We start from the raw sequence: 13184 nt of genomic DNA, 5'->3' as shown, positions 1-13184 counted from the left end.
AACTCTCTTGTGTTCTCTCAATTACCCACATATTTAGTCTCACTAGCACACATTTGACACGCAGGAGAAAATCCCCTGTAGCTTTTTCCTTTTGGATGTTGTTAAAATTCTGTGTCCAAATGCCTTCCCCAGCTGTGTGTTTGTCTGTCCTCGGGGGAGTTGAGGCATAACTGCTGTAGTGACCTGATAACATCTGGGAGTAACTGATGGTTTTGCCCACATGATCCGGAGCCTTAGGACCCACGGGCGTCTTCACCAAAGCCAGTTTTCCTCGGACCCTTTCAACACCTCCCCAACACCCTGCTTAATTCAAATTCCAATAGAGAAAATCCAAACAAGCTCCCCGCTTTAATAAAAAGTGCGCTTGTAGAACAATTTCTCATTATCTTTGAAGTGGAAGTCCTGGTCAGGGGACACAGCAAGGTGAAGAAATGAAACAAACAAAAAATGTTTTTAAAGATTTTCTTTTTTTCAGCTATTCATCTTTAGTCTATCTTTTAAAAGAATATATATTTTGTATTATTTTATTTTTACAGCTTGATTTGGGATTTGCATGGCTTTAAACTCTTGCTTGGCTTTTAAACAACACAGAAAGTTATCTGAAACAAGATAGGGGAGTGAGGTAAAACAGTACAGTGGACACTGCTGCTCTTGAAATATTTTACGACTGCCTTGACCTCCACTCAAGGTTATCAATGCATCAAAGCAGTCTGTTCCAGCATTCATCCAAAGCTTGTTTCTTTCCCTCCCAGTTCATCAGGATCTCTCTAACTGCACATTTACATATTTGTACATTTACTGCTTTATTTTCTTTCCTAATTTACACATTTAATTGCGCATGATTGTTACTCTTGTGTACACACAAATTGCATCAGCCTGCTATGTTTAAGCGGCATTAATAACCTCTTTTAATCCGCCGTGTCACCCGTGAACGTTTTCAACGAATCTGCAAGTGTGTTTGTCTTCACGTCAACATCTGAAGTACAGCAGGGCAAAAAGGGAGTGCGTGATGGCCGATGAGGGGACGTATATGACCCTCCCTGTAGGAGGAAAAATAAACAAAAATGGAATGAAGAGGAGGGGAAAGAACAGAGGAGGCAGTGGAATGATGAAAACAGAAAAGAAGTGCTTTCTCCAGCTGTTTTCCCATGGAAAGACACCGTTTATCCCACTCAGCTTGTTACAATAGAGTGAACGAGCCTGGTGGGATCTGGAATTGACAACTTGTGTCTGCTTAGTTACACTAGTTAATGACCCTAATTATCTTCATCCTTGCTGTGAACAGTCAATAAACAATTAGTGTGGCATATGGACCACCTAAACTCTTGTGTTTTCCATCACCAAGACAATGGGGTGTCCTCTGACAGTGGTAAAATGTCAGAACAGGCTGATTCAAGTACGTGGAAAACAGTAATCAATGCCTTACACTAAAAGCCCTGAACACCATCCCTCCCTTGTAGCCGTTTCTTCTCAGACTGACAAGTGGAACACCTCAACACCTAACCCTCATCCGTGTCTCTTTCATCCCTTGTTGTCTTTGATCATTTTAGATGTTCATTAAAATGATTTCATCAGGACCTTTGGGCCTTTGGCTGGCTTTTTACTGGAAGCCCTTTTTGCTGTTGATTTTCCAGGGGCCATGGACAGTTTTGTCATGTGTTCGTGATCCCAACCTTTCTCTTCTCAGGAATAATAGCTAGACAGGAAAGGCTAGCTAGAAACAGAGAAGAGAAGAACAACCCTTTGAATATGGATGGAGTTCAGGTGAACTACACCTGAACCCTGTCTGTGATGTCTTCATACAGAGGCGTTTCAGGCTTTCTTTTCCTTTTTAGCCACCATCAAAAGTTCAAGAGGCAATAGTGTTTTGTATTCAGGGAGCAGAGAAGCTTTGAAACCTTTGGGATAAAAGAAATGCGCTGTGTCAGTCTGGAAGGTAAAAAAACGAGAGGAGGGCTAAGAGGGTGCATAAGAAGGGAGGAAAAGGGTGAACTTTGTTGTGTCCTTTTATAAGACTAACCTGAAATAAGCAAAAACCTGCATGCAGAAAAATAACTGACAAAAGTTAGCAAGAATAGGCCAAGCATTATACAAGTTCATGACCTCTGAATACATATTTAGAGGTATTTCAGTATCACCAGATAAATGAGTCCTAAAAGCGTGTTCATATTCAGGCCGTCTCATTCATTTGAGTGTCGTTTCAATGTGTCCAAACCAAAGAAGAGCAATGAATCTCCAATAAATTCGTAGAAATCTTCAGAGAACAAACTTGTGCTCAGTCAGTTCACAGATTGTCTTTTAATAGCCTCCTTCTTCTTTTCTAATACTAGCTGGCTTTCTGGAATGGTATTTGATCCAGGGGGAAACCACTTTGGGACTGTGACTCAGTTGTTTTTGGAATGAGGAGGTGAAAGCATAGAAAGTTACATATTTCATTGTGATCTTTTCCTTACAGTGACTACATTTGGGTTTCGGAATATTTTTGCAGTAATTTTAAGATTCTTTAAAACAGAAAAAGCCCAGTAGCTCTGTTTTGAATATTTCCCTTTGGCTAGAGAAGAAGACTTCTGATCTCTTGGTACGCGTCGTATCCCTGCTGGCAGATGTTCTGAAGTCTTGTAATGGCCCTCCATGGATTTGATAGGATTATTGCTTTTCTAACTTATTCTTTTCTCCTTACTTTTTTCTCTTTCTAGGGATGCTGGGACTCATGATAAGGTTGTTCAGCTATGCTTCTGTGAAAAGCATGCTGGCTAATATTGCAATCATATGTTATATATTTTTTGTTTAATTCTGCTATTAAAGCAGGTATCTAAAACTTCTGTATTTATCCATCCATCCATTTTCTGAACCCGCTTGTCCATGTAGGGTAATGGGGGTGGGGGGTGGGGGTGGGGGCCTGGTGTCTGCGGTCAACGGGCAATCAGGTACAGGTTGCCAGTCCATCGCAGGGCAAGACAGAGACACATAGGACAAACAAAATCACGCACACACACACACACACACACACTCACACCTAAGGACAATTTAGACAGACCATTAACCTAACAGTCATGTTTTTGGACCGTGGGAGGAAGCCTGAGAACCCAGAGAGAACCCACACATGCACAGGGAGAACATGCAAACTCCATGCAGAAAGATCCCCAGCTGCAAGGCAACAGCTCTAACCACTGTGCCACCGTGCAGCCTCTTCTGTATTTATATTAAATGAAATACATCAGATTGTAAAGAAAACAAGAATTACCTTGAGTTACATTTTCACCTTAGAACAGCACTCCTAGATATCTGTGCTTGATTTAAATCCCACCCTTTTTCGTATAAATTAGTAACAGGACCTTGAATATTATTGAATACAGAGTATGCAGCAGAGTTTTAGTTTTTAAAATGTTTTTCGTTTTTTCCCCAGGGGAAATGTCTCTACAAGTAACTTTATAATTACAAATCACCACAATAGCATTGTACTTGTGTTTCCGTTCACTACTTGAACTGTTGCCTTTTTGTTCACAAATGCAATTAGACAAACTCAGTGCTTCAGCTCTAATGGTAAGATGGCCGGCTCTGGGGATTAACTTAGCCATGTTGGAGAGTTAGTGGAGGGTCTGATTATGAGAGGCCCCATTGTCCTCCTGGGTCACTGATCCAAGGGCTTCATTCCCCCTCAAGACCAGGACTTTATCCTCCTTCTCTCCATTCCAGAGGGCAGCAGAATTGGTCACATTGTGTGATATGAGGTAGAAAAGAGTCCACTGCCCCACCCATCCACTTGGATCTTGAAGTGTGTTTTGAACGGTGCTCATCACAACACTGATTGTGGACACGCACACACTTACGCACATGCACACAAATGTGCAGCTGGGCTCTATCTGCATTTACTAACCAACGGGAAAACTCCAGCTGGGAGAGCCACTGAGGCCTTCGTAACAGGCTGATTGTTTCCTATAGGAGAGGGAGGAGCAGGGAGGAGAGAGTGGGCGGTTCAAAAACTCCACCCCTAAGCTTTAAGTGGGCCTAGCAGGTGTAAACATCCAGCACTTTTCTATTTATAAGTGAACAAGAGGAGAAGGACCCCCAAGTTGACACGGAGCGCTGCTCCGAAGGAATTAAAAGTAATGAGAAACTCACAGAGCAAGGCTGGTCACATGTGAGGCTCAGGCCAGGTGTCCTGCTGTTACGATGTGAGTGGCAGATAACCTTTGTACTGACCACTGAGTCTAATATTGCAGCAATATGACATCTAAAGCTCCAGCGGCAGCCCAAACCTGGATAAATAATGTCATTCAATGGAAGCTTTTGTCAGCGAGGAAAGGCACAGAGCACATTTAGATGAGGAAATTTTATTCTAAGTGATTTATCTCCGTTTACTTTGCTACGAGTACCCCATCCCCGCCAGTTTGAAAGGCAAAGCAGCACAGCAGCTTACCTTGTCCATGAATGGGGCTTCACTGAGAGAAGTTAGTACATGTTTGAAATGCTCGTGATGCATATAATGCATACTTTTTGGTATATCTTTTGGGATTATAGAGTAGAAAGAGGTAAATATACCAACCGGTATGCTGTTTATCCCCTGGTTCTACACCCTCCAAACAGAACCCCATTGCACAGGCCAGTTTGGAGAAGCTTAGCACCTGTATTTTTTTTCCCCCTCAGCTCGTACAAACTCATTCTTTCCCTCCCTCTGACTTACTTTTTGTCTTCTAATGCAAAGAGGATGAAGCCAGGCAAACGAGAAGCGCTCCATTATTGCTGTATTTCCTTTACAGAGAAATGTTATTTACTAGAAAGATATCATCCTAGCTTTTAATCCTCTTAGCGGTGGATTGCGGTTGTACTTACAGCGCCATGCACCTGCTCAACTGCCTTCTCTTAAAGCTGTATAAACACAGCCGTAGGAGCATTGCCTTTCCAAGCTGAACCCGTCAGCTTTTTTTTTTCTTCACGAGAGTTAACCAGAGGAAGGGAGCTCACATGAAGTTTAGAGGACACTGTTGAAGAAATGATGCTCATGAGGGTAACATGGAGCTTTTGACATGTCAGATGTGTTCAGATCCCTTCTGATGACTGGTTGCAGGACTATTTTCGATAGAGTCTAAAACTAATAAAGAAAAAGGAAAGTGTGTGTAAAGGAATGTTTACACCATGCTCATGTCTTCACAATGCAAGCCCAGAGTTCTCTACTTTTCGTCATCTGTTAAAGAGACCTTGGAGGTGCTTTTGTTTCCTATTTCTGAAAAATCTGCTTTAATTTTGTGACTTTAGTTCATTTCTGATCCACACAATCAGTTTTGGCTCATGGCTGTATTTTTTTAAGGATAACAAAAGGGTCGCCTCTGAGCTCGGTAAATTTAAATAGTTGAGATTGAGTGGTGTTGTTTTATATTTTTTTTTACTTTTGAATAATCCTTCTTGTCTCTCCTTCCGTCTCATTAGCGTGACAAGTGCTGATCTGTGTTAACATAACGTCCTGTAACAGGGTTACAGACACTGATCATCCTCTCACCGCCTGTTAGGAGAGACGGACCAAAAGAGTAGCAAAAACACAGCAAGACATGAATATATATAAAAAAGTGGCCGTATGTGTCTGTGGTGAGTGTATGTAGGCTGAAGGGGGGTGGGGGGGGTGGGCGGGGGGTACTTCTGCTACAGGAAAACAATATCGAATTTGAAATATTGGCCAGGGTAGTGATTGAACATGGCTCCCTTATCACTGGGTTGCCAGGTTTCCCAGCTATAACGATGACTTATCACAGGGCTGAGGGACATGGAGTATATAACAAGATTCTCCGACATGACAAACACTGCCCCGAGGAGACACACACCACATTCCCTAGACTGCCCCGATCCAGGGCATCCAGCTCTGGAAAGGGAAGATTCTCCAAGGACTGTAGCACAGGTTTGAGAGCAAAGAAGGCTCCATGTTTTCTTTGTATTATGAGCTGAAATGGCAAGTAGTGTGCGCACCAGGCACCGTGACATTTTGCTGTCCAGCAGAGTAACAGAAGTGTGATGCACACACAGCTCACGACTTTACAAGATGCTGATATTTTGACTTTTACTCAAAGATTTTTCTGTTTTTAGAAATAATCAAAGTCCACCGCTACTAATGAAGAGAAAACCTTTCTTTCCACTACAGAAGCCTCATAAAATGAGGACAGCAGTAGCTCAGGAGGTAAAGCGGGTTGTCCAGTAAGCGAAAGGTTGCAGGTTCGATTCCCGCTCAGACCAGAGAATGATCCTGTTGTGTCCTTGGGCAAGACACTCAACCCATCTTGCTTGCTGGTGGTGGTCGGAGGTACCGTGACGCATGTGCTGGACAGCCTAGCCTTTGTCAGTTTGCCCCAGGGCAGCTGTAGCTACATCATAGCTCATCCCCACCAGTGTGTGAATGGGTGAATGATCGGTTGTGTTGTGAAGCACCTTGGGGGGTTGTAGAACCCTAAGAAGGCACTATACAAATACAGGCCATTTACCATGAAATGCCAGCAAAACATATAACTCGGCAATTAGCCGCCGTTTGTGGATGAGTTCTTTTGCAGCAAAGTGAAACGTTTTGGACGTGCCCCAGAAGCAAGCGGACACCATCGTTATGTTTCATGTCTATTTGTTACACGCTACACTTCAACGCATCGAACTACGCAGTTTAGGTTGTGCCAGACAGGAAATAAAACACAAAAGCAGTGTAAAACATCTGGAAACTTTCAAAATAAAAGTCACATGCAGGTAAACATATGTCATTTCCTGTTAAAACCCCCCGTAGCCAGTGCAAACAGAACAGAGAACAAACCACAGACCTTTTTTTGAGACATGCAGCTGTCTTTCTCCTTGCTTGTTATTGTGTGTGGACTTCTGTAATCACGTGTGGTGCAATTCTCGCGTGATTTTGTGACATCACAGGATCAGCCATGTGGAACGCTTTTACTCTCGTTTCACGTCAGAATTGCTCCCGGTTGGGAAAGACCCTGTGGGTAAAATGCAGCTATTATTTTTCAGGACCGCTTTCATGGCTGGTGAAAAGAAGGGTTAAGGTCAATCAAACGTGAAGTGACTGGTTAGCACCTTGTTATGTTCTTTCTGAATTTCTTTAGAATCTATTAAAAAGAACATGGACAACAAGAAATAATGGACTTCTGTCATTTGGAACGTTTACATCGCACATCTAAAGAACCACCTACGCTTCAATTCAGCAAGGAAGGAACAATGGTAACTGGCTACCAATTAGCTAAGTTGTTCATTTTGCAGTTATACACTAATTAGTCTTTGAGATCTCTACTCTGCAATGGAATGAGATGACTGCACTGCAAGTTTATAGCCCTGGTGTTCTGGGTTTATTCATTTCCACTCCGTGTTCTTCTTGTCCAATCTTGTGCCCAAACACCAAGGTGAAACAAGGTATTGCTGCTAGAAATGTTGTCATTCCCTTTAGGAATAGACTGGCTTTGGTTTATAAATCCAGAACTTAATTGTATACTGCTGAAACTAGAGGGGCTACTTGATCTAGCCGATACAAGCCTTGCTGCTCAAAACCACGAACTGTGACCTTTGGGTTAAAACAAAACAGATGCTGTGTTAGATGACTCACATCCGGCTTTAAATACACTGGTGAGGAATTCTTCATCCTGTTCACTGTTATGTTATAACTTCATCTCCTCCTCCTCCTCCTACTCCTCTGTCATTTCTAAGCCACTAATACTCATCAGCCACAGGAGGACCACCTCATCTTCTATTATCCACTGTTCTTTTTTCTTTTCTTGTTGTCTTTATGGAGTTTTCTTATATGTATACATTTTTTTGCAGGAACATATTCATGCTCTCTCTCTCTCTCTCTCTCTCTCTCTCTCTCTCTCTCTCTCTCTCTCTCTCTCTCTCTCTCTCTCTCTCTCTCTCTCTCTCTGTATGTATGTGTTACTGGCATTGAAATAGATTTGTTTATAGTTGTGACCCTCGCTGTTTGAAGTTTTAGAGCAGCTCTGCTGTCAAGAGCCAAAACTCTGGCAAGGTCAGCTCATTTCTGTTTACTTTTAGAGCACTATTTACCCTCTGGGGCTTTTAAAAGCACTTCTGCAAAACATCACTCACAGGCAGGAGAAAGAAAGAAAAGAAAAAGTGGAGATAAAATGAGAATTAAGTTAAAATATAATTAAAAACATGGGAGATGGGACTCTTGTACTATATTAGTAGCACCGGCAACTTTTTTGAAAATGTGTTAATCCATCTCAGCGTGTTGACATGTGCAGGTTAATACCTCACCAAAGGTACCTGCATTCATTTATTTACAAAAATGTGATGCATTAAACTGTAATGGACCCAATGTTCCCTCTGCAGCATTACTACTCTGCATATCACCAACATATCCTGATGTTTAAATAAGAAAATGGTTAAAAAATTAGCATAAAATACCCCGAAGCTGTTGCCTGAATGCAAAGCCATGGACTTGGGATTAACCCATCAATAATCACTATCTGCCGTGCCATGCATTTGCCCCTGCAGAGCTAATGATTAATCTCCTCTATATGGGACTGATCACTATCAGATTGATGAATGCACCGACCAATCATGTTCCGGCAAACCCACAGCATGTACATACAACAATAAGTGATGATGAACAGCCTGTGTTGTTGGTTATTTTTTGCTGGCTGCATGGTGTCCCTGTGGTTTTTGGTATATTTATGTGGACATGTTGTGTATATTCCTATAGGAGTGGGAGGATGTATATAAATGCAACCTTGCATATGTAGGATGTTAGTGTTGGTTGGTTTACCGAGACATATACTAATATATACCCTGTAGGACATGCAGGTGTATTATTTGGTCAACCTTTCATTACATTTCAGACCCTCATTCACTAAAATCCCCTTGCAAACGTTTTTTCTCCAAGGTGCTAGGGCCAGTGAGTAAAATTTATGTGTGCATGCTCTGGAAGATGTGCACAAAAGCAAGCCTGTATAGACAAATTGTGTTCCCCGATGTAAGATGCGCTGTATCTGCCCTTGAATGATGGATGTAGATTTTGTCCCTGTTGCTTGTTGTTGTTACTCAGGCCAGGCCTCCGTGTGTTCCATGCTGATGTCCTTGTATAGTCAGGCTTGGGTTTATTTTCTCTGGATCGACAGAGACACCTCCTCTTGAACTTTTATAGCCCCTCTTAGTGATGTGTATCTGAGAGAGTTGACCCAGGTCACCAGGCTTACAGGCTTCCGCCTGCTTCTCATCCCCGGTGTTTGTTTTTCTTCCGTTTAGCTTTTCCATATACTAATTTCTTTTCACACGTTTACACATGAGCAGAATAACAATGGCGGTGCAAAATTGAGGATGATTGTGAGAATATGAAAACAAAAACGAAGAAAAAAAGCTTTGTCACAACTTCACTTATTCTTGTCTATAGTCCAACACATGGAAAGTTTATGCTTTTCTTTTATCTCCTTTTTTTACTTAATTATAAATTTGTGCAAAATTTTAAACATTTGTTTTATTTTATGTATTTGGTATCTCATTTCGTCCACGTCATTTAATTTGGTAAATCCTTATAAATGGTGGCTTCATGGAGGGGGCCATCGGCTTGAACACTGTTGTTAACCACTTAAACATTCTCCCTCTCCTCATAATAACATTTTACTTTCTTTGACATTGAATGTGCTACTACTAGTTTACCCGCGTAATTATAGATTCACTAGGATAAATACAATAAAGTGTATCTGTCACCAAATAGAAATCTCAATGTAACCATAGAAACACCACTTGGTATGTGTGTGTGTGTGTGTGTGTATGTGTGTGTGTGTGTGTGTGTGTGTGTGTGTGTGTGTGTGTGTGTGTGTGTGTGTGTGTGTGTGTGTGTGTGTGTGTGTGTGTGTGTGTGTGTGTGTGTGTGTGTGCTGCTTATACTGAGCTAGGATCCTATGGAGGTTTATTCCTGTTAAAAGGGATTTTTCCTCTCCACTGTAGCTAAATGCTTGCTTAGTATGAGGATTGCTGGGTTCCTTACATAGTAAACTTTTGACTGATTGGCTTAATGAACTGACCTGTATTTGAATGTTTACTATGTGAAGTATCTTGAGAAGACTCTTGTTGTGATTTGGCGCTGTATAAATAAACTTGACTTGAATACATTTGAACTGTACAGCACAGAGCCATAGTAAATGCCAAAACTTGTAAAAAACAAGAAAGAACTCAGGGACATAAGACCCCACAAACTTAACCCAGCTTTTACCTCTCACCTAAAACCCTAAGCAACAGTTAGATTCCACATTCCCAATGTTTAGACATGTTTTACCCTTCTGTCACTCACACAAGTCTCAGGTAGGAACACCAGGGAGACCTGGTCACACCAAGCCAGGTCTAGGTGAGTCGTTCCTATATCACAAACAGTATTTTAATACAGAGGCCTACCTCTACTAACGACCAAGCAAAGACAGGGAGCTAAGACTCTGCGGGCCTAAACTGAAATGACAGTTATTGGCCCCTCTGGCCCTGGAGAAAAATCTGTTAAGCCATTTGCCCGTGTGTCACATTTCTGGGTAGGGAATGTATACCCATGCATTTCATATGACTATATTAAACTATGCTCTCATGATCTCAGCTCGTAACTTCCTCTGGCTGGAATTTATTAAACAGGAACACACTATGAGATAGCCCTGTTTACTAGCCACAAAGCACTGCCCTGTTTGTTGTTAACTTACTATAAACTGTGACACAAATCCCAAACAGTTGTCCTTTAAATTGTTTATGTCCTGGCACTCTTTTTTATTTTTGTATTTATATATTTATTTAATAGAAAAAAAGATGCTTCTATTTTGTTTTTAGAACCAGTGAAGTTGGATCAAAATTAAAAGACTAACTTCAAACAAAGAGCAGATTTTGCTAGGCTGATAATTTGGACATGTACAACACGTTTGCGTCTTTTGATGAGGTTCCTCACAAGGATCATCCCACATCTCGGCCTTGGCTACATTCCTGACAAGTCCAACACTCATTATTCAACCACACGCATCTTTTTATCTCTACACGTTTACATTCCACTTCTCTAAAAATGCAGTCATCTCTGATCTCCCCTTCAGCCCACAAGCCAAAGGAATGCATCTATTTACAGTCTACACTAATTAATTTATTAAAGCTGTCTTTTAGAGGACAAGACTGCTTGTTCACAAAAAAGACAGATTTATGTCAAATGAAAGTTGCCAAAAGGAAAACCAAAATACACAAATATAATGATATGGTTGTATCTTCAAGGTGTGGAACACTGAAAAAACATTTTTTAATGATTATTTCTGATTATAATCAGTCACTCTGAGTTTTTCATGCAGCTTGTACATGGAAATAGTCTCCTACACCTATCTCCTGCATTAACTTCTGATGGAAGATAAGACACTGAAACGATTTGAATCGACTGACAGATCTACGTCAAGCGGTTGCTTGGAATCATCCATACTGGCTCGTGACGTCTGCTGATCTTTTGGCATCTAGAAAACAGCAGAGAATGTCTGAGCTAGTAGAAGCTAACATTTAGCCATAACAATTCCACAATGGCAGAACTTGTTTTATTTGTGAAGATAAACATCAACGTTGCAGAGGAAGCAGTCAGTGGAAGAGTTGTGTTGCATGTTCTCCTCGTCATTTATAGGCCATCCGGGGATCCGGGGCCAACTCATTAATGCATGTACGTAACATTAATCAGCTGCGAGTATGCACTATAAGTTGCCTTTCACGCTTGTTGGACGACATTTTTGACTCGTTTGATTTTGTTTTGTTTTTTCTGTTTTGTTTTCTAAAAGATGCACATCTCTGATGAAAGTGAAGGCTAACCCTGACTGTGTTTCCCATGCATATTATGTGTACATTGCACCGTGTGCCCTCGTCACCTCCGTATTGGTTTACATGCATTAATGCTTTCTGATGCACAGCCCACTGCTTGCTTAACAAGGAGCGCACACACACACACACACACACACACACACACACACACACACACACACACACACACACGGCCAGCCACGCACTCTGCAATTAGACCACATCTGAGGAACATTACCATTCCTCCAGTGTTTACACAAGGTCAGTCTTGATGAGAGTAAGTAGGAGGCACAGATATCATTGTGACACTCACTGTAATGCCTTTTTACACACACTGGCCGGCCATGTGTTTTCCCTGGGGTGGAGTGTGGTTTTACTTGATGTTTAGTTTAATGAGCATCACTGCTAACTGACAGCTCGTGCAAATCACTGATGGGTGAAAAGTCGATAAGAATTCTATCACTTGGTTATATTTCCATCCTGTATTTTAAATCAGCAGAAAATCTTTTTGAAAGGACCTGTTGTGTCATCATGTGCATCCCTCACCTCATTACCACTTACACCCAGTCTTTACATATAGGAAATGCTTGGCATCAAAAGAGTGCTGTTCATTGGATAAATGCTACGTGTTATTACATTTACCCGTCTGTCTCAGCCTCTCATTATCTCACACAACTCCAGTATGATGCTTCTTCAAAGACTAGTTAAGTATCTGGGGGTGGAAATAATCTGCTTGCTTTTTTTTTCTCCCTTATTTCTTAATTTTGTGTGTGTATGTGTGCGTGTGTGTGTGTGTGTGTGTGTGTGTGTGTGTGTGTGTGTGTGTGTGTGTGTGTGTGTGTGTGTGTGTGTGTGTGTGTGTGTGTGTGTGCGCGTTAAAATTCCTGACATAAGAATGTACAAATAAAAATGCAGTAATTGAACAGTGAAGCGAGGATTCACATCACATGGGCGGTGTTTGATTTCTCTTTTTACACCCATCTGTCTGTTTGTGCACAACACTTTTATTCCCCCTGCAAGGCAACTGCCAAACACCCAGCAGGAATGCATCTGTAGGAATCTACCTTAAAGGATCTTACCTCCCAGTCGCTCATTACAGGACACTCTAAACTAGCTATTTTCCTGATTTCTGACCAATTGTGGTCCTTTTCATGGCAAAGATAAATAAATAAATAAATAACAGTGTGGATCTAAGGCAGGCGGTCATAAACCTGCCAGGTGTGTGTCTACCTGTTGTTTCCTTTGAGCGGTCCATTATTTCAAAAGCCATGTGATCACCACATTTGAATGCCATTATGTTATGTGATTATGCTAATTAAAAGGCAGAAAGCCATGGTGTGTAAGACGCATATTGTACTTGAAGATTAGCGAGACATAATTGTTGTGTTGGGGCTTCCCACTCA

The sequence above is a fragment of the Nothobranchius furzeri genome, chromosome 17 (genome assembly GCF_043380555.1).
Source record: "Nothobranchius furzeri strain GRZ-AD chromosome 17, NfurGRZ-RIMD1, whole genome shotgun sequence".
Lineage (NCBI taxonomy): Eukaryota > Metazoa > Chordata > Actinopteri > Cyprinodontiformes > Nothobranchiidae > Nothobranchius > Nothobranchius furzeri.
The sequence above is the reverse complement of the archived record's forward strand: the minus strand, read 5'-3'. Positions refer to the sequence as shown.